This window comes from Lynx canadensis, chromosome C1, assembly GCF_007474595.2.
Source record: "Lynx canadensis isolate LIC74 chromosome C1, mLynCan4.pri.v2, whole genome shotgun sequence".
Lineage (NCBI taxonomy): Eukaryota > Metazoa > Chordata > Mammalia > Carnivora > Felidae > Lynx > Lynx canadensis.
Window position 1 is genome coordinate 56103648 of NC_044310.1, and position 20253 is coordinate 56123900.

At 37.9% G+C, this 20253-nt stretch overlaps 1 pseudogene; it reads left to right on the top strand.

Moving 5' to 3' along the window:
- Positions 1 to 19258: 19258 nt before the first annotated feature.
- LOC115519732 lies at positions 19259 to 19980 on the top strand (annotated as a pseudogene).
- Positions 19981 to 20253: the final 273 nt, after the last annotated feature.

Genomic DNA, 20253 nt, shown 5'->3' on the forward strand with positions numbered 1-20253 from the left:
ACACATGCTACCCCAATACTGCAGTCATTTGGGGATTTGTCTTATCTATTCCAGTAGGTCACAAAATTTTTAAGATAAAAAGGCTGTTGTACTCAGAAGTGTTTTTATTTAATTCTAGTGGAATCCTTGGCTTTGCAGCAATTCTCTTAGAGCTTTCTACTTCCAGATTTTTGCCTCTTCACCTTCTTCTCAAAACAGATGTTCTATTTTACTGGGTAGGTCAGGAGAACGAGCCATCAGATATAAACACTCCAACCTGATTAATATTTTCCTATGCCTGATCTCCAAGGAAACAATGAACGACCTCTTGGGCAAAGTATATACCTTTACTTAAGCACATCCACCTGTCCTTATGCTCTTAGAGCTATTTTAGAGAGCTGCCCAGCATAGCCTAATAGCTAAGGGCGTATGTCCTGTTTAGCCCCTGCCAGGGTAAGAATGGGGATTGTATGAGTTAGCACATGAAAAGTACTTACCAGATAAAGCACTTAGCACATGGTACACACTCAGTAAATGTTAGCTATTATTATTAATGATCTTGTATCAGCTTCTATAACTTGCTTCTTTAATGACATCCTTTCATATCTTTCCTCAATCTTACTTTCAAATCTTCTCCAACCTAAAAAATATCCTTCTCAGCTCTGCATTCTCCTTAATTCATAATCTTCACAAACTTCTTTCCTTTAATTGTAAATCGAATTTCTGAAAATAACACTTCACATTTGCTGGCTCTATAATCTCACCTCCCATTCCCTTCCTGACCCCCTGCAGACAATCTAGATTCCAGACCCAACATTCCATTGGCTCTGCTCTGACAAAGATCACCAATGACCTCTTTGGTGTTCATCCTATTTGATGTCTCTGAAATTTAACACTCATCCTTTGGGAAACAATCTCACCTCCTCAGCTTCAAAAAATCTGCTCTTTCAGTTCCCTTACTTCTCTAACATCCCCTTTGCTCTCTCTCATTGGTTCCATTTCTTCTGCCCACTCTCTGAAAGTTAATTTTCCTCACCATTCTCTCCTTTACCTCATCCCTTCCCAGAGGGTCTATGAGCAAATCTGTATCTTCAGCTCTGACCTCTTGCCTCAACTTTAGACTCAAAGAGCTTATGCTTCCTAGACATCTCTTCCTAGACAAACTACACTCACATCCAAATCAAGCAGATGCCTTCCCTATCTCAGTTAACTGCCCAACTCTCCAACCAGTCACCCAAGTTGCATACCTCAAGGCCATCCTTGATTCATTACCCACACATCCAATCAGTTATCCAGACCAGATTCTACCTCTTTTATACATGAGCTAGCCTCTCCTCTCCACCCTCCCACCTCTCTGCAAGTCCAGACCCTCATCGTCTTTCCAACTTGGACTTATTGAAGATCTTCCCTATCAACTCTCCAATCTCTGGTTTCTTACTATAGGTAATCCAGTCGGCATACAGTCTCCAAAGTGTGATCATTATAAAATACAGATCTGTTTTCTTCACTTTCTGAATATAACTCTGCAATATCTTCCTATTGCCTACAAATAAAGCCTAAGGATAAAGTCCACATACAGTAAAATCTAACTGATTAAGATCTTGCTACTTTAGATTATTTCTTATTCTTGGACTTACCAAGACATTTATCTGTACATTATTGTGTATAATTCACAGTCTAGCTCATGTATTTCTCCTTATAACATAATCACTAGAATAGGCCAGTTGACCTAAGGTAGTTTCACCAAGCTATGATTCTGTGGTATTCCTCCCCTACGTAACCTATTCCAAAGTGCTGGCTATCCTGAGACCCAAGTGGAAACCTAGAAATCATCCTAGACTTCTCTTTTATAACCATGATCAACAGATGCTGAGAATATCATCTGCCCAGCCTCATAAATAATACATCATCATAATAATACCAAACACTTATATTTACAGTGTAACGGGCACTGTTCCAAACGAGATGGATGGATGGATACATACATACATACATACATAGATACATGGATACATTAATACATAGATGCATAGATACATAGAATATAACACATAACTAAAATACAATAATAAAAAATATGTACTTCAAATGGTACTTACAACAGGTAACTTTGCAGTATGAAAGTGAGGATCTCTTTATTCATTCCACCTTCCACCCATTCAGCAAACATTTATTGAACACCTACTGTATGCAAGACATTAAATACTTCCAAAAATGTTTCTTCTCTCAAGAAAATAAAAACCTAGGAAATAGAAAGGACATTAAAGCTAACAAATACAATGAAGTGTGACATGTAGGATTGCACAGAGGTTAAAAGAACAAATTCAAGACCCAGACAGACTTTGTTCAAAGCCTAGTTTTGCCACATGACTTTAGGAAATTTATTTAAACTATTTGTGCTGTATTCTTTTTCATAGTACCTATATCATATGATTGATGCCAAGACTTTAAGTTTTTTTTTATGTTTATTTATTTTTGACAGAGAGAGAGAGAGAGAGACAGAGCATGAGCGGGGGAGGGGCAGAGAGAGAGGGAGATACAGAATCTGAAACAGGCTCCAGGCTCTGAGCTGTCAGCACAGAGCCCGACGCGGGTGTCGAACTCACAGACCGCGAGATCATGACCTGAGCCGAAGTCGGACGCTCAACCCACTGAGCCACCCAGGTGCCCCAAGACTTTAAGTTTTAATGTAAATAAAGAACTCTGATCAGTGCCTAGAACATGGTAACACGAAGGGCAGCTATAATGAATAGTAGCAGTTGTCATTGTCATGGGATTGACACATAAGGGTACATTGGCAACAGAAAGCTGGAAAACGAGAGACTGATTTTTTATATTGGAGAAAAAGGAGTTCTGATAAGTCTTTAGAGAAAAACATAACTTCAGATAAGTTTTAGAAGGTGAGTAGGTAATCTCCAGGTAGACAAAAAAGGAAAATATAGATGGGCAAGGTTAAAATCAAGGAACAGTAACTTCTAAAGCTGATACATCCAGCTGAAGATGTGGTATGTCAGAATGTCTTCAGCATTTTGCTTTGGATACCTATGGCTATGGGAGGTAGGAACATAACAAGGGTGGATAAGTGATGTTCTTATTATGACTATAGATCTTTAAAAGCTATCATTTGAAACCATGTTTATTACTAGACAGAGAATAATAACACCTTCTCCTGTTTGTGTAGCACCAATTCTGTACAATTTTAAGATAATATCTCAGTAATCTTCACAACCTTGGAGGTCTGTCCAATTATAATTATCACTGTTTTTCATATGGGAAAACAGAAGTACAAGGAGAGGAAAGCAGAAATCAAGGGCTACTCAGAAAGTTATTGGTGCATTTCTAGATCCAATAATTTGTTGCTCACCAAAGTGTCCAAAATAACAAAATCATACTAATTTCACCTACACACACACAACCATTTCTCTCCTTGTCATGGAAACGTAGAGCAAAGTGCTGTAGCTTGACAAGGCTAGGGTGGAGTTCAAAAACAATCAGAAATTGTGATGAGCCATGTAGAAGATGGTGGATGAACTGTGAGACAGGTTTGTGATGACAAGTAGATTGTGCTGGAGATAAGTTGGGTTGATTGCCAGAAGGAAACTTTATTTATTTGTTTGTTTGTTTGTTTGTTTAGACCGGTATATATGTAACTTACATACAGTAAACTATATAAATCACACATGTACACATTGATTAATTCCTATAAATGAATATTATACTTGTTTGCTACAGAAGCCATAATAAAATACCACAGAACAGACTGGGTGGCTTAAGCAACAGAAATTTATTTTCTCACAGTTCTGGAGGCTGGAAGTACAACATCAAGGTGCTGGCAGGATAGCATTCCTCTGAGGCCTCTCTCCTGGCCTTCAGATAGCCACTCTCAGTTCCTCTTGACATGGTCTTCACTTTGTGTGCTTACACCCCTGGTGTCTCCTTGTCTTCATGTAAGGTCATCCATCATATTGGATTAGAGCCCCTTCCTAATGGTCTCTTTTAACTTAATCAACTCTTTTAAGACTTTATCTACAAATACAGGATTGCATGAGTCAATCGTGTAGGAAATGACATCTTCATATATTAAACTTTCTCATCAATAAGCATAGGATTTCTTCTATTGATTTGAATTTTCTTCAGATTCTTTCAGTCATATTTTGTAATTTTTAGGGAACAGGTCTTGCACATCTTTTGTTAGATTTATTTCTAAATATTTGCTGTGAGCTCCTGAAAATCAGGAAGACCATGTGATATATCATATTCCAAGTATCTGGCATAATGCCTGGCATATAATAGGCACCAAGTAAATATTTGTTGAACAAAATGAATGACCAAATGAGTAAGTCACACATAAGTAATGATAATTTAAAATTTTTATGTTCTTGTTTGGTAGTGTTTTATATATTTATACACACACACACACACACATATATATAATTATACACACACATATATATATAATCTATTGTATATAGATTGTATAGTTTGTGTGTGTGTGTGTATATATATATATATATTTGTTTTTCTATATTGATCTTCTTTCCAGTGACCTTGTAAAATTAATTTATTATAATTTATTTGTAGATTTTTTTCATTTTTACATGAGCAATCGTCATATATAATGATAATTTTACTTCTTGCTCTCCAAACTTTATAGCTTTTATTTTGTTTTCTTGTCTTATTATAATGGCTAATTCCAGTGCATTGCTGAATTGAAAAGTCACCACCTATTATTTGGTATTTGTTTTGGAAATACTAGCCAATGCAATTGAATAAGAAAATAAAAATAAGGCAAGAAGGAAACAAACTTATAATTATTCGTAATTGATGTAATTGTAAACCTTAAAAATACAAATACTCCATGCTCAGCATGAAGCCTGCTTGAGATTCTTTCTCTCTCTTCCTCTGCCCTTCTCCCCCACTGGTGTGCTCTCTCTTGCTCAGAATAAATAAATAAACTCATTAAAATTAAAATAAAAAAATACAAACAACTCAAAAATTATTTCAAGATATAAAAGAATTCATTAAAATGGTAATCACAAATTTAATATAAAAGCCAAGTCAATTACTTTACTTTCAAATAATGATTGTCTCTCAGAAAATAGAATGGAAAGAAATGTTTCATTCACAATCACTATGAAGAGGTGAAATTCCAGGAATGAATGTGATAATAAAGCATAGAAATGTAAAAGTCCTCTGATGTATATATATATAAAAATTTAATAAATGTAAAGACATCCTTAATTTGGATAGAGGATTCAATATTTAGAATGACATCAGTTATCTTTGAATCAATCGAAGATATGAACAAGGCTTTTCGATTTTTTCTTATTAAAATTTTTTTTTAATGTTTATTTATTTTTGAGAGAGAGAGAGAGAGAGAGCACAAGTAAAGAGAGAGGGAGACACAGAATTTGAAGTTGGCTCCAGTCTCTGAGCTGTCAGCAGAGAGTCCGACATGGGGCTCGAACCCACAAACTGTGAGATCATGATCTGAGTCAAAGTTGGATTTAACTGACTGAGCCACCCAGACACCCCAGGACTTTTTTTTTTAACTTAAACTAAATGATACTAAAATACATATAAAAAATACATGTAAGAGGGGTGCCTGGGTGGCTCAGTTGGTTGAGCATCTGACTTTGGCTTGGGTCATGGTCTCATGGTTCATGAATTTAAGCCCTACATTGTTATGGTTCACTGCTGTCAGCTTGGAGCCTGCTTGGGATACTCTCCACCCCTCCTGCACATGCTCTCTCTCTCTCAGAAATAAACATTAAAAAAATACACATCAGAAAAAATTCTAAAAGAGAAGACTCATGAGGGAAATAATAGATAAAATATTTAAAACTGTGTTTCCCTGATCTTGGACTAGACAAACAGATAAATGAGACAAATGAGAAAATCCATAAATCATCCTCATTATCAGAATTTAATAAATGATAAAAGTTGCACTTTAGTAAATGAGGCAATATGAATTGTTGAATAAACAATGTTGGTAAGACTGGCCAAATGCTTAAAGAACATAAAGCTGAATTCTCTTCTTTTCCTTCCATACTAAAATATGAAAACAACAACAACAACATAAAATATATAGAAGAAAACATAGGATAATATTAGTTCACAAATAATTTTCGCATGGGAAAGACCTTTCTGAGTATTTTCAAAGACATCAAGGGGCACCTGGGTGGCTGAGTCGGTTGGGTGTCTGACTTCAGCTCAGGTCATGATTTCACAGTTCGTGGGTTCAAGCCCCACATCGGGCTCTGTGCTGACAGCTCAGAGCCTGGAACCTGCTTCGATTCTGTGTCTCCCTCTCTCTCTGCCCCTCCCCTGCTCACACTCTCTCTCTCAAAAATAAAAAAAAAAACGTATTAAAAAGAAAAGAAAAACATCAAGCTTACAGGAAAAGTTAATATCTGAAATTATATCATAATATTTTAAATTTGTATCAATTTTAAATCTCTATGCAGTACAAAAGGAAAGACAAAAACTGATTGAAAAAAATATTTGCCATACATATGACAAACCATCTTTAATACAGAAAACATTCTCACAAGTAAGTAAACAAAAGATAAGTAATTCAATAGAAAAAAATTGGTATGGGGTTCATGGAAAAAATATTTTAGACAATTAATGTGAGAAGAGATACCCAACCATATTAATGTTTTAAAGTGTACAAATTAAAACAAGAATAAACTGTCATATTTTCTGTACAATTAAAAAATTAAAAGGTTAGGTAGGCTCAAGGCTGAAGGGAAATAGGTATTTCTATGTATTGTCAATTGTATAAGTTATTACAAACCTTTTATAGAGAATTTATAAATATCTTTCCAAGTTACTAATGAGCATATCTTTTGATGTCCATTTTGACATTTATCCTTCTCATATACCTGCAAAAGTTTTCAGATGTATGTACAGGAATTTTACAATTTTGTTGTAGTATTGCTTTTAATAGTGTTATGGGCCGAACTGTCTCCCCCAAATTCATGTGTTGAAGCCCTGAACCCCAGAATGTGATTGTATTTGGAGAGAGGATGTTTAAAGAAGTGGCTAAATTGAGATGAGGCACTTAAAGTGGCCTTAATCCAATCTGACTGATGTGCCGATAAGAAGAGATTAGAACAGAGAGGAAAGAGCACATACAGACCAAGGGAGAGAACAGCCACCCACAACCCAAGGAGAGCTGCCTTAGAAGAACATGACCCTGTGAACACTTGGTCTCGGGCTTCTGACCCCAGCACTGTGGGAAAATAAATTTCTGTTGTTAAAGCCACCCGGTCTGTGGTATTGTGTTATGGTGGCCCTAGCAAAACAAATACAAATAGTAAAAGTGAAATATTTTCAATGGCTATAAAAGGAAGAAAATGTTACCAGTGGTTTTCTCCAGAAAGTAGGATTACAAAGTACTAGGCAGGGAAATTTTCCTTGACCTTGTACCTTTCCATTCTGTTAATTTTTAAAATATCGAACCTGTACTATTATTGTAATAAAATAGCCAATTTTTAAATTTTTTTTTTCAACGTTTATTTATTTTTGGGACAGAGAGAGACAGAGCATGAACGGGGGAGGAGCAGAGAGAGAGGGAGACACAGAATCGGAAACAGGCTCCAGGCTCTGAGCCATCAGCCCAGAGTCTGACGCGGGGCTCGAACTCCCGGACCGCGAGATCGTGACCTGGCTGAAGTCGGACGCTTAACCGACTGCGCCACCCAGGCGCCCCTAAAATAGCCAATTTTTAAAAGCCATGGGAAGTTTGTGTTAATTGTGTGTGTGCGTCAGTTTTTAAAGTCCCAGAAAATCGCCAAGAAATCTTTGAGAACATAAAAAGTTTCTCTCGTTTTACTTATTTTTGACTTACTATTTCTTCATGATCTAGCTTGAAAAATAAATGCAATTCACTTTGAATCTTGTCTGGTTCAATTGCAAGTAATTCAGCAGTATTGTTTTCTATTGTTTTTCTTTCATACATCTCTGGATTTACTTAATCTTCTTCCAAAACTTGAGAAATCGTAATTTTGGCACATAAGAATTGCATTGGGGTATTTAGAAAAATGCCTCAGCTTAAAGTTGAGTTTTTTTTTTTCAAGAGGACATCAACCAACCTACTGTAACATGAAACAAGTAATAACCATGAAGTTATAATAACCCTCTCTTTTAATTACAATCTAGGCAAGAAGGGTTAGGGATAAGTATATAGTAGACAGCACTATTATTGGGCAATATTCTACTTTAAACATAAGTCCACGCCTCTACTTCATATCTCCTTAGAAACATGATTCTCAGGTAACTTAAGGAAATACAAAAAATAGTATAGTCGCTAATTATTATTTGGCCTTAGTATAACTTGAGGCTAACATTGTTTTTTCTTTATTTGGGGAGCACATTATTGAAGTCTAAGTAACTGTCTCACTCTGGTTAAAAACATGATAGGATGCATTAGTTAATAAACGGAGAATGTGAAGTTTAATTAACAAACCTGAAATTGTTCAGATGTTCTTGAAGCAGAGAGATAACAGAGTAGGAGTGGATGAAATGTACTAACTGAATGGCAGGAATGTCCCTGGGGCTTAACTCCTTAAGCCTTTTCACAATTGGCTTGCATAGGTAAACCGGCTTCAGGGATGTTATAATCCAAATGAACAAGTGTTTTTCTTATGTGCCTCCTATGGGTCTGGAGCTTCTGTTAGGTCCTGTGGGGGCCGCAAAAGAAGTAGATGAAATCTGAAAAAGCCAGGTGCTGTGGAGAACATTAGGGATCAGGTGCTAGCAGTAGCTTTGGCCTGCTGTGAGCACCAAGGAGGCCATCCTTACTGCAGCACCTAGTCTCAGGAGTAGAAATCGCAAAGTAAATGGACAAGAGAGGAAACACTACATGACTGGTTTGAAATTTTAAAAACCACTAACTTGAAGGCTCATGTTTAGGAAACATTAGTTACTTATGTGTAACGTACTCATTCCTTTTGTTCAATAAATATTTACTTGGTGCCTATTATATGCCAGGCATTATGCCAGATACTTGGAAAATGATACATCACATGGTTTTCCAGATTTTCTGTAGCTCACAGGTAAATGGCATTGACAGACAGTAAAGTAGTGACTAGGTTTTCCAAATTTTGAAAGATAGCTGGAGAAGTCCTATATTCATGTGCAAACAGGGACTTTTTAAATCCAGAGTGGGTTGTTGAGAAACTGAGGTTCTCTGTGTTTACAAAAATGTTTAGCCCAAGGTTAATAGAAAGGAGAAGACAGTGAGAGCCATCTGGATTTGAGCCTCAATTCTGCACCTTCCAAGGTATGTGAATTTGATTAAAGTTTTAGAGTGTCTATGCTTGTTTCTTTATCTGAGGATAGCAAACTGAGGATCATAAAAGTGCCTAACTCACAGAGTCATTAAGAGGATTAAATTAGCTATAAATGTGAAGTTTAAGCACTATGTTATATTTACAGTTGTGTATTTCAGACTTAAAGAAATATTATTGGCTTTCACATTCAAAAAGCAAACTGTAAAGTGAATTAATTACAATTAGGGTGCCTGGCTAGGTCAGTCAGTAGAGCATCTGACTCTTGATCTCAGGGTCGTGAGTTTGAACCCCATGTTGGGTGTAGAGATCACTTAAATAAATAAAACTCAAAAAAAAATAAAGTAAAAGAGGGGCACCTGGGCGACTCACTGAGTTAAGTATCCGACCCTTGATTTCAGCTCAGGTCATGATCTCACAGTTTGAGTTTGAGCCCGCATCAGACTGTGCACTGACAGTGCAGATTCTCTCACTCTTTGTCTCTCTCTGCCTCTCTTGTGCTTGCATGCTCTCTTTTACTGTCTCTCTCTCTCTCTCAAAATAACTAAACTTTAAAAAAAGAAAACAAAACACCAAGTTCTCCCTTTCTTTCTCTCTCTCTGTCTCAAAATAAATAAATATTAGTTTAAAAATGTTTAAAAGGGGCACCTGAGTGGCTCAGTTGGTTAAGCATCGGATTCTTGATTTTATCTCAGGTCATGATCTCAAGGTTAGTGAGATCCAGGCCTACGTCAGGTTCTACAGTGACAGCCAGGAGCTTGCTTGGTATTCTCTCTCTCCCTCTCTTTCTGCTGCTCCCCCATTGTGATCTCTCTCACTCTCTCTCTCAAAATAAATAAACATTAATAAAATTAAGAAATGTTTAGGCATCAGTAGAATCTAGATGCGGTCATTTAACCAGTTGCAATGCAATTTCATTCATCTACTCAAGAGGGAATACAGATACATTCTGTTTGGCATAACATGGGGAAAAGCTTCCAATAGTTAAGTTTCCAGGTATCACAAAGCCCAGAAAAAGACCAATATCAGGACCTATACTAAGTACATTACTGATCCACAATGTCTTAACTATGAATGTGAAATCCAAAATGTTCTGAAAACCAAACTATCATGAGGTTATTTATAATATGTGTTTATCCCACTTAATGTGAATATATTTATATGTTTTACTGAAGACAAGGCAGCATGTATAATAGATTTGAGTACTTTACAGAAATAATTCACTTGCTTCCTTCTAAAAAATATTACCCTAACTTCAGACTTAGCCATATGACTTGCTTTGGGAACATGACTGGAGGTGATGAGAGCAGGGCAAGGGCTCTAAGTCACTTGTGGGATTTGAGTTTGGCTTGTCCCTGTGTCTCTTGTTCCTATGATTTGACATGAGGAAGCCTGCCCCAGGAAATTGCTGATCCAAGAAGAGTGAGAAGAGTGAGAGTAGTGAGAGGATAGCCTCTCCAAACTGCAATCTGGAAAAGACACAGCCAATCCTGGCTGAGCCCAGATGACCAGCAGCCTGAAGCAGTCATCCCTTCTGACCCACAGATCTATAAGTAAGAAAAACATACAATTGCTTTTGTAAGCCTTTGAGTTTGGGAGTGTTTTGTTAATGTGGAAATACTGAGGCAATAGCTGACTAACACAATGTATTTGATTTTGGACTGCTATCCCAACCTCTGTTGGAGGTATTGCATAATATACAGTATATAAACTATATTTCCTTTTGTAAACATGCTCTCTAAATTTTGAAACACACTTGGCCTTAGGGTTTTGAATAAGAAACTGTAGTTTTGCATTTTATATAATCATTATAACATGCAATGAGATATTCCCATTTTACAGATGAAGAAACGGAGTCTCAGATGGGTTATATTAACTTGTTAAAGGTTTTATCACTAATAATTGGCAGAGCCAAGATTTGATTCCAGGATTCTGATACAGATCTATATTCTTCAACATTAGGCTATTCTGCTTTACATAGGTGGTATTAGTATCCAGTAAAATATACAAAACACACACAAAAAATGATTTTTATTGCAGTTACCCCTGTTATTTTTCCTGCTAATAAGTTTCTAATAACTTCTAGCCCCAATTCTTAGGGAAAAAGTCATAAACATTTTGCATTTGTTGAGACAGTCAATAGAGGCTTTTCCCTTAACAGGTTGAAACATAAGCATTGAAATATAAGTTTGAAATAATCATTTTAATGGTGGAAATTAATTAAATCCCTGAACGCTATCATGTTTTAACTATTTCTTGTCTAATTTTGCTGTACTTAACTGCTGATATTCAGAGTTCACAATAAACCAGTCATCTCTACCATGAGGGCAAATTTTGATTTCAGTCTCATTGACTGATTTCATAAATTATACTGAAGAAGATTGCTGTGATATTTCCTTTTGGGGATTTTAATTAACTAGTAGAGTTCCTCTGACTGATGTTAGTCATTAGTCAATCTTTTTTAGAAATTATCTGGTTGTTAAATATCAAAAGTAACAAATTGCCTTAATGGTTATATCACTATCAGAAATATGAACCTTCCTTGTTTAAAGAAAATGTGCCTAAGTCCTTGCTTCATTTCCTGGTCAGAATCAGGTGCCCAATTCTTTAACTAAAACTTCATAAAATGATGGGGTGTCTGGGTAGCTCAGTCGGTTGAATGTCTGGCTTGATTTCGTCTCAGGTCATGATCCCAGGGTCCTGGGATCAAGCCCCACGTCAAGCTCTGCACTGAGCACAGAGCCTGCTTGAGATCCTCTCTCTCTCCCTCCCTCTCTCTCTCTCTCCCTCTGCCCCTCCCCTGCTCTCTCACTCTCTCTCTCTAAAATAAAAATAAAGTTCATAAAATGAGTATAACACAAAATTAAATTAAATTATGAATTTTAGCTTCCACTAGAGTTGATTCAGGCTCTTTCTAGGTTGAATAATTTGGCTCTTGTTACCTTCCTGAGACTTACTGCATAAGAGGAATATTCAATTTTGTGAAAGTAGGCTGACTTCAGAATTATGATATCTTGCCAACACAGATAGATTTCATCAAAAAATTCTAAGATTAATTGAATTGAACAGTAGAGGACAATGGCAAAATGAACACATCCATTCTTACATTTCAGATTTCTTTGGAGCTTGGCAAAGCAGTGGGATCAACATTTTAGTACACACATCGGCATTGCAATGATAGAAGTGACTTTATAATATTTTATTTATTTTTCTAATTTAAAAATTCCAATTTTAGTAGTATACATTAGTCAAAAAAATGTTTGAAGTAAAAACAAAGCAATTGATCATCCACAATCTCACATCTAAAACATAACAAGTGAAGATTTCAGTGTATTGTAGAAAAGTATCAATAGGAGAATAACTCATAGTTCAAAATAAGCTTGACCTTGGGGTGCCAAGGTTGGGCGTCCAATTCTTGATTTTGGCTTAGGTCATAACCTCATGGTTTGTGAGATCGAGCCCCAAGTTGGGCTATCCACTGACAGCGAGGGATTCTCCACTGACAGAGTTTGGGATTCTGTCTCTCCACTTGGCTGCCCCTCCCCCATGCATGCTTGCTCTCTCTCTCTCAAAATAAGTAAAAATAAACTTTAAAAATAGAATCAAATAAGCTTGACCTTTATTCTTCATTTATGTAAGCTATGCTTAGACTTGGAAGATTTAGTGACTTAAATAATTTATTGTTTGCATTAGTCATTATAGAAATATGATGGAATTCTCTGATCTTGTTTTCCTCATAATTTGGTTTCTACATGTCTATATATCTGGTTTCTATATGTATAAATGACAGAGAAGGAGTTTCTAAATTAACTGATTCCTCATGCTGTCTTTTCTTAGTGTCCTATGAATAGAGGATAAATTATTGGAGGCTAAGAAATGGGAAGAATTTCTAATGTTTGCTTGAAAAAGCTGGGAAATCTGGGGTGCTTGGGTGGCTCAGTTGGTTAAACATCTGACTTCGGCCTAGGTCATGACCTCACGGTTCATGGGTTCTAGCCCTGTGTCAGGCTCTGGGCTGACAGCTTGGAGCCTGGAGCCTGCTTCGGATTCTGTGTCTCCCTCTCTATCTCTGTCCCTTCCCTGCTCATGCTCCATGTATCTCTCTCTCTCTCTCTCTCTCTCAAAAAGCTGAGAAATCTTAGTTTTATTAGTCACTGGCTTAAAATGTTTCAAAAACAACAATAACAATAAACCTAATAATGATTCACAAATCACTCTTTTCAAATACTTATCAATCAATATATACATATCTCTGTTTAGAGCTTTTCAAATTTAAACAGAAAATGTAGATTGAGGAATATCTCTGAGGGAATGAAAAGGATTAAATGTTTGTATTCTTTGGAAGACAAATATGTCCCCTGTGTCTGTAAGGAACAAGGGTTAGTACATTAATGACACCCACTGGTTTTGTTTGTTGGGTTTCTTTGCAGGGAGAGGAGCAGTGGAGGAGGGTGATTCATTTGTTTCTTTTATAAGCGACCCCAAACTATTAACAACAGAGCACCAAGACTCAAGGACAATTCTATGCAGTTTAGTTAGCTTGTAAATGACATTTGTTTGGGGAGTTGAAAAACATATCTGCATTTGATTTAAAACTCTGTACCAAAATAAAATGAAGATGTTTTAAGTTTACTTAAACTACTCTCCTCCAGAATGAATTGGCTTTCAAACTGACATTTGCTTTTTTTTTTTATAAAACATTTTTTTTTTTAACGTTTATTTATTTTTGAGACAGAGAGAGACAGAGCATGAACAGGGGAGGGTCAGAGAGAGGGAGACACAGGCTCCGAGCTGTCAGCACAGAGCCCGACGCGGGGCTTGAACTCACGGACCGTGAGATCATGACCTGAGTCGAAGTCGGCGCTTAACCGACTGAGCCACCCAGGCGCCCCTGACATTTGCTTTTTTAATACAAAACTCACTATTAGCACTGGTATAGGTGCTGATTAATCAGAAAAGAGGCCAGCCTTCAACCATCACCTTTAGGCTGAACTAATGGTACCTGCTGACTGTTAGTCCTATAGGCTTCCTCGATCTCATTTCTCTTTTTGTCCAGAAAATCTTCATGAAACTTCAGAACTAAAAGTAAAAATAATAGAAGTAGAAGTCATAATAAAAACAACAACAAAAAGGACTAGGCTCTCTGAGATCAAGAATAATATTATAGAATTATTGTCTATTCATGAAAAAGACTCCTATTATTAATGCTAAAAATACCCAGGGCAATTCAAGTCTATAATCTGACGCCTGCTAAGTCCCTAAAGAATTGAGAATGTTAGGTTTTGGTCTAATAATTTTTGTTGTTGTGTCCTCATTTCTCAAAATCTTTTTATAAATCACAATTATGTGTCTGTTGGCACTAATGTCAATGGTATATGAGTTTGTTTACTCTTTTTGATACTAGGAATTACTTGAATCAAGAGAAAGGTAGTCTAGCCCATTGACAGCAGAGTCTTGAAGCTTCGTTTCCACAAAGGCTTATAAGGCAGTACTGTTCATACACAACATGTCACTAATTTTCTTAACCCTGTGAGATTGTCCCTAGTCACCATAAAGAAATTTAGGCTCATGGGGCACCTGGGTATCTCAGTTGGTTAAGTGTCCCACTTCCAGCTCAGGTTGTGATCTTGTGGTTTGTGGATTCAGGCCCTGCATCAGGCTCTGTGCTGATAGATCAGAGTCTGGAGCCTGCTTTGGATTCTGTGTCTCCCTCTCTCTCTGCTCCTTCCTCCCTCATGCTCTCTCTGTCTGTCTGTCTGTCTCTCTCTCTCCTAGAAATAAATAAACATTAAAAAATTAAAAAAAAAAAGAAATTTAGGTTCAGAACTAAATGACTTGCTATAAGGCACACATATAGTAAATGGTGGTGCAAGATTGCCTGCCTTTCAGCACATGCTATCTCGTAGAGAGACAGAGTGAACTGGGGATACAGAGAAACTCCTGGGGCTGTCACTTCTGAATCGTTAGGAAATAACACAGAAAACTCATGCTCTTCCTGTCCCCACACTGCCACCTTAATATTTTCCACCCAGTATACTTGACTGTGGAAGTCAGTCTTCTTGGGGGAAATAAAGTAGTGTCATTAGGAATATACCAGCTTGGGTAGGGAGAGCTAGGTTATGGAGATGGAAGAATTGGTGCTAAGTAACCAGTCCTGGTGTCGGCAAGATGACAAGTATAGATGTGCCCCACCTCATAGCCAGTGCTGGAACTTATTCTCTGCTGCCTGGCCTCAGGGACCCCCAAAGTTTCCCAGCCAAAAACCACCTCAATTTCAGTGACTGAGAATGGTTCTGCTGATCTACTTTCCATTCCGTTTTTCTGGTTCTACAAAAAAAAAAAAAAAAAAAAAAAAATTGTTGGGAACACTCTCACTTTAGGAATAGACAAAAGAACCTTTGAAAATCTCTATAAGCAGAGCTGTACTAGTTGTTAACAGTGGTTACTCCTGGGAAGGGGAAGATTTTCACTTTTAACAAGTTGTATAGTATTTAAATTTTTACGACAGCATATTAGTTTGCATTAAATAACACAACTAAATACTTTAAAATCTATATAAGCTCTATCAACTGTGCAATGAAAAAAAATCAGTATTTTGCCTTTTGACATTTCTTACAAAAACTCTCATTGATGTCTATACTATTTCCTCTTCACAACTTTATGTAAAAAAGCACTTTGAAAGACAGCACAAGATGACATTAACAGTCTACCATTCAAAGTTGACTGATACTAATTTGTGTCCTGGCTCCCTCTGTAATTTGCTATGTGACCTTAGGCAAATCACTCAACCTCTCTGGACCTTGGTTTCCTATGATACAACTTGACTAAAGAATGCTTATAGGTTCTCCCTTATAACTCATTGATAGATTAGGTGATTATTTCTATTATGTTGCATGGTTGCTAATAGTTCCTTGGTATCCACTCTCTTTGCTGTTTACTAGAATTCCCAGCTACAAAAGATATTCCTCAAACTTCCTTGTAGTCAATGCGATATGAACAGAAGTGATGTTTGCAGCCTCTGGGTTGTACCTTTAGAAGCAAAAACCATGTCTTTCTGCTGAATCTTGCCCTCTTTCTCTTTGCTCAGATGCTGACTAAGGATATGTATTAGCAGTTCATCTTCAACCATGGGGAGAGAACAACACCATCCTAAATGGCAGAGACAGAAGGAACTTCAGGCTTTAACATTAAGAAGCTACCTTTATTATCCCCTATTTAGTTAGGATGTTTTATGAGAGAGAAATACACTTCTTTTTTTTTTTTTTTAACTTATTTATGTTTTGAGAGAGAGACTGAGAGATAGAGAGAGAGAGGGAGAGGGAGAAGGAGAGAGAGAAGGAGAGATAGAATCCCAAGCAGGCTCCATGCCATCAGTGCAGAGCCTGATGTGGGGCTTGAACTCATACTGTGAGATCATGACCTGAGCCAAGATCAAGAGTGGGACACTACCAACTGAGCCACCCAGGCACCCCGAGAAATACACTTCTACCTTGTCTAAATTACTTTTGGTAAATTGGGCATTTTGTTTTGGCAGTTAAAGTTGGAATTTGGAATTGCAAGGAAAAACCAGGTTTATTATACTCTACCCAACTATGTTTCAATTTGTCTTTCTTTAATCCCTTAGTTTAACCATGTCTACTCTTCTTAGCGGCATTGATTCTCTGTGGATTTATTTTTATTTTTTTCAAAGAGAGAGAGAGAGAGAGAGAGACAGAGTGTGAGTGGGGGAGGGGCAGAGAGAGAGGGAGACACAGAATCCAGAGCAGGCTCCAGGCTATGAGCTCTCAGCACAGAGCCTGATGGGAAGTTCAGACCCACGAATCATGAACCTAAGTTGGATGCTTAACCAACTGAGCCACCCAGGTGCCCCTTTCTCTCTGTGGATTTAAACAAACATGTGGTCCTATAGCAGGAAATAATAATCATAAACTCTAAGTATATCCTTGTTATGACAGATAGTCAGTTTTTTTTTTTTATTGTTGGTTGGTGGCCAGGTAATTATTTGTGTATATGTTTTATCAGACACACAGGATAGAGAGTAGAGTGAAGGACCTGTATCTTGTTCTTTTTATCCACTATAGCAGTCTACACAGAGTCTAGCATATTGTAAATGTTCAACGAATAAATGCATTGTTCTTTTTAAGTTTATTTATTTAGTTTTGAGAGAGAGAGAGAGAGAGAGACTGTATGTGCACATGTGTGCAAGTAAGTGGGGGAGGGGCAGAGAGGGAGAGAGACAGAATCCCAAGAAGACTCTGCACCATCAGCATGGAACCCAATGTGGGATTCGAACTCATGAACCATGAGATCATGACCTGACTTGAAGTTGGATGCTTAACCCACTGAGCTCCCCCAGGTGCCCCAATAAATGCATAGTTAATGCTCTTGTGAAAGAGAGAGGGTGCATCTAGTAAAGTTGGGTAAGAACCCTGACCTCTGGCTTTTATAGATCTTATGATTGAGGCTGATGCCACGTAGCTAGTCAATAGGGTGGTGGCTGCATCATTTAGTTCAGAGATGGGTATATGACAAGGCCAGGTCAATCAGAAGCAATTATTACAAGATTTTTGTTTAAAGTGTGGGCAAAGAAAAACTTCCACTCTGTCGGGGTTATATCTTGGAGCTGCCAGGAAACAGTTTTCTCCCAGAAGTGGAGAGCCTTCGTGGGAACAGAGACCACCTCATGGAACAGAGCTCACTCAGAGGCCAAATCAGGATAACATTGTCTCAGCGTCTGGATTCAGCCCTACCCATGAATTTTTCAATAAAATGAGCCAATACATTACTCTTTTTGTTTACTGCAGTTTCAGTTCATCCTGACTAATATATAACACGTAGGTTCTGGTACCAGATTGTTACTCTTGGGGAATCATTTCACCTTTCTGAATGTTGAGCATTGGATTTGATTTCTAAAGTGCTTTCGAGCTGTAATTTCCATGATTCTTTCTTTGTGTGTATATGATTCAGTTAGGGTAATGCTAGTTGCTTTAGCAGATAGATACTAGCATCTCAGTAACATAATACAAAACATGTTCATTTCTCACTCATATAAAGTCCAAAAGAGGTATCTGACTGGCAAGTGTCTCTCCTCCAAGTAAAGATTTAGGGCTTCTTTTATCTTGTGGGTCTGCTATTCTGACCTGTGGGCTCCCAGCTCACCATGCTTCTTGTCACTAAGCCAGGGAAATAGAAAACAAAGATGGTATGTTATGGAGGGATGGAAGGTTATTGGACAGGTCTACAATTAGCACTTATCACTTTTGCTCACACTCCATTAGCTAAAAGAGGATCACATTTAATTACAAACAAGGCTGGAAAAGCTTCCAGGAAGGAGAAAAAATAGATTTGGTGTATAGCTACTCAGTGTCCGCTACAGTAAGCCCTTGACCCATGCTTGGTAGTTGGGCTCTGTATCTGTAATTCAAGCTGGTTAACTATACTTTATATCCCAGAAATTAGTCCTGTTGGTCCTGAAAGGGAATGCAAAGAGAAATATAGCCATCAACAAGTTGAACAAACAGAAGTTTGTTAGTAGAAAATACTGAAAGGAGGTCTTTAGGTCTGATTGAGGTTCTAGGCTTGGTTGCTATGAAGTGGTAAGAGAGGGATGGTTGGACCTTCAGGCTGTGTTTACATTTGAAGGGTGGGGGGGACAAAGACATAAAAACACCAATCATCCATTCATCCAACAAAGCTTTATCGCACATCACAACTCTGCTGGGAAGCAGCACATTTAAAGGTTATTGATAGTGTTGGTGGCATTAGATAGAGCATAGAAAGGGTGAATACTCAAGTGCAGCTCTCCTCCACAGTACCACCAGTGTTGCCTCCTAGTGGCTTCCTTGCTGGTTTCATGCCTCTTGCTCAGGCAGTAGGGAGTCTAGAGAAGTGACCTCCTGTCTCAAGACATGGTTTATAATTCCTTGAAATGACAAATTCATGCTCTCTTTCAGGGTGCCTCGGAGGCAGTGGGCTGCTTCAGGATGAAGATGAACATCTCTTTCCCAGCTACTCGCTGCCAGAAACTCACTGAAGTGGATGATGAACACAAACTTCCTACCTTTTATGAGAAATGTATGACCACAGAAGTTGCTGCTGACGCTCTGGGTGAAGAATGGAGGGTTATGTGGTCTGAGTCAGTGGTGGCAATGAAAAACAAGGCTTCTCCATGAAGCAGGGTGTCTTGACCCTTGGCTATGTCCACTTGCTGCTGACTTCTACAGAGCAAGGAGGACTGGAGGAAAAAATGCAAATCTGTTCATTTGCCCATCTCAATGTTCTCAACTTGGTCATTGTAAAAAAGGGGAGAAGGATATTCCTGGATTCACTGATACTACTGTGTCTTGTCACCTGGGGCTCAAAAGAGCTAGCAGAATCTGCAAACTTTTCAATCTCTCTAAAGAAGATGATGTCCACCAGCATGTTGTGAGGAAGCCGCTACACAGAGAAGGTAAGAAACCTAGAACCAAAGTGCCCAAGATTCAGTCTTGTTACCCCATGTGTCCCCCAACACAAGTGTTGGCATATTGCTCTAAAGAAACAGTGTACTAAGAAGAATAAGGAAGACGTTGCAGAGTATACTAAATTTTTGGTCAAGAGAATGAAGGAGGCCAAACAAACCCACCAGGAACAGATTGCCAAGAGATGGAGGCCAAACAAACCCACCAGGAACAGATTGCCAAGAGATGGAGGCTGTCTTCTCTGAGATTTTCTACCTCTGAATCAAGTCAAAACTGAGATTTTCTGGGGCACCTCAGTGGCTAGGTTGGTCAAGCATCTGACTCTTGATTTTGGCTCAGGTCATGATCTCACGGTTCATGAGTTCAAGCCCCACATCAGGGTCTATGCTGACAGCACGGGATTCTCTCTCTCCCTGCCTCTCTTCCCCTCCCCTGCTTTTGCTCACATGCTCTCTCTCTCTCTCTCAAATAAATAAATAAATAAATAAATAAATAAATAAATAATAAAAATGTTAAAA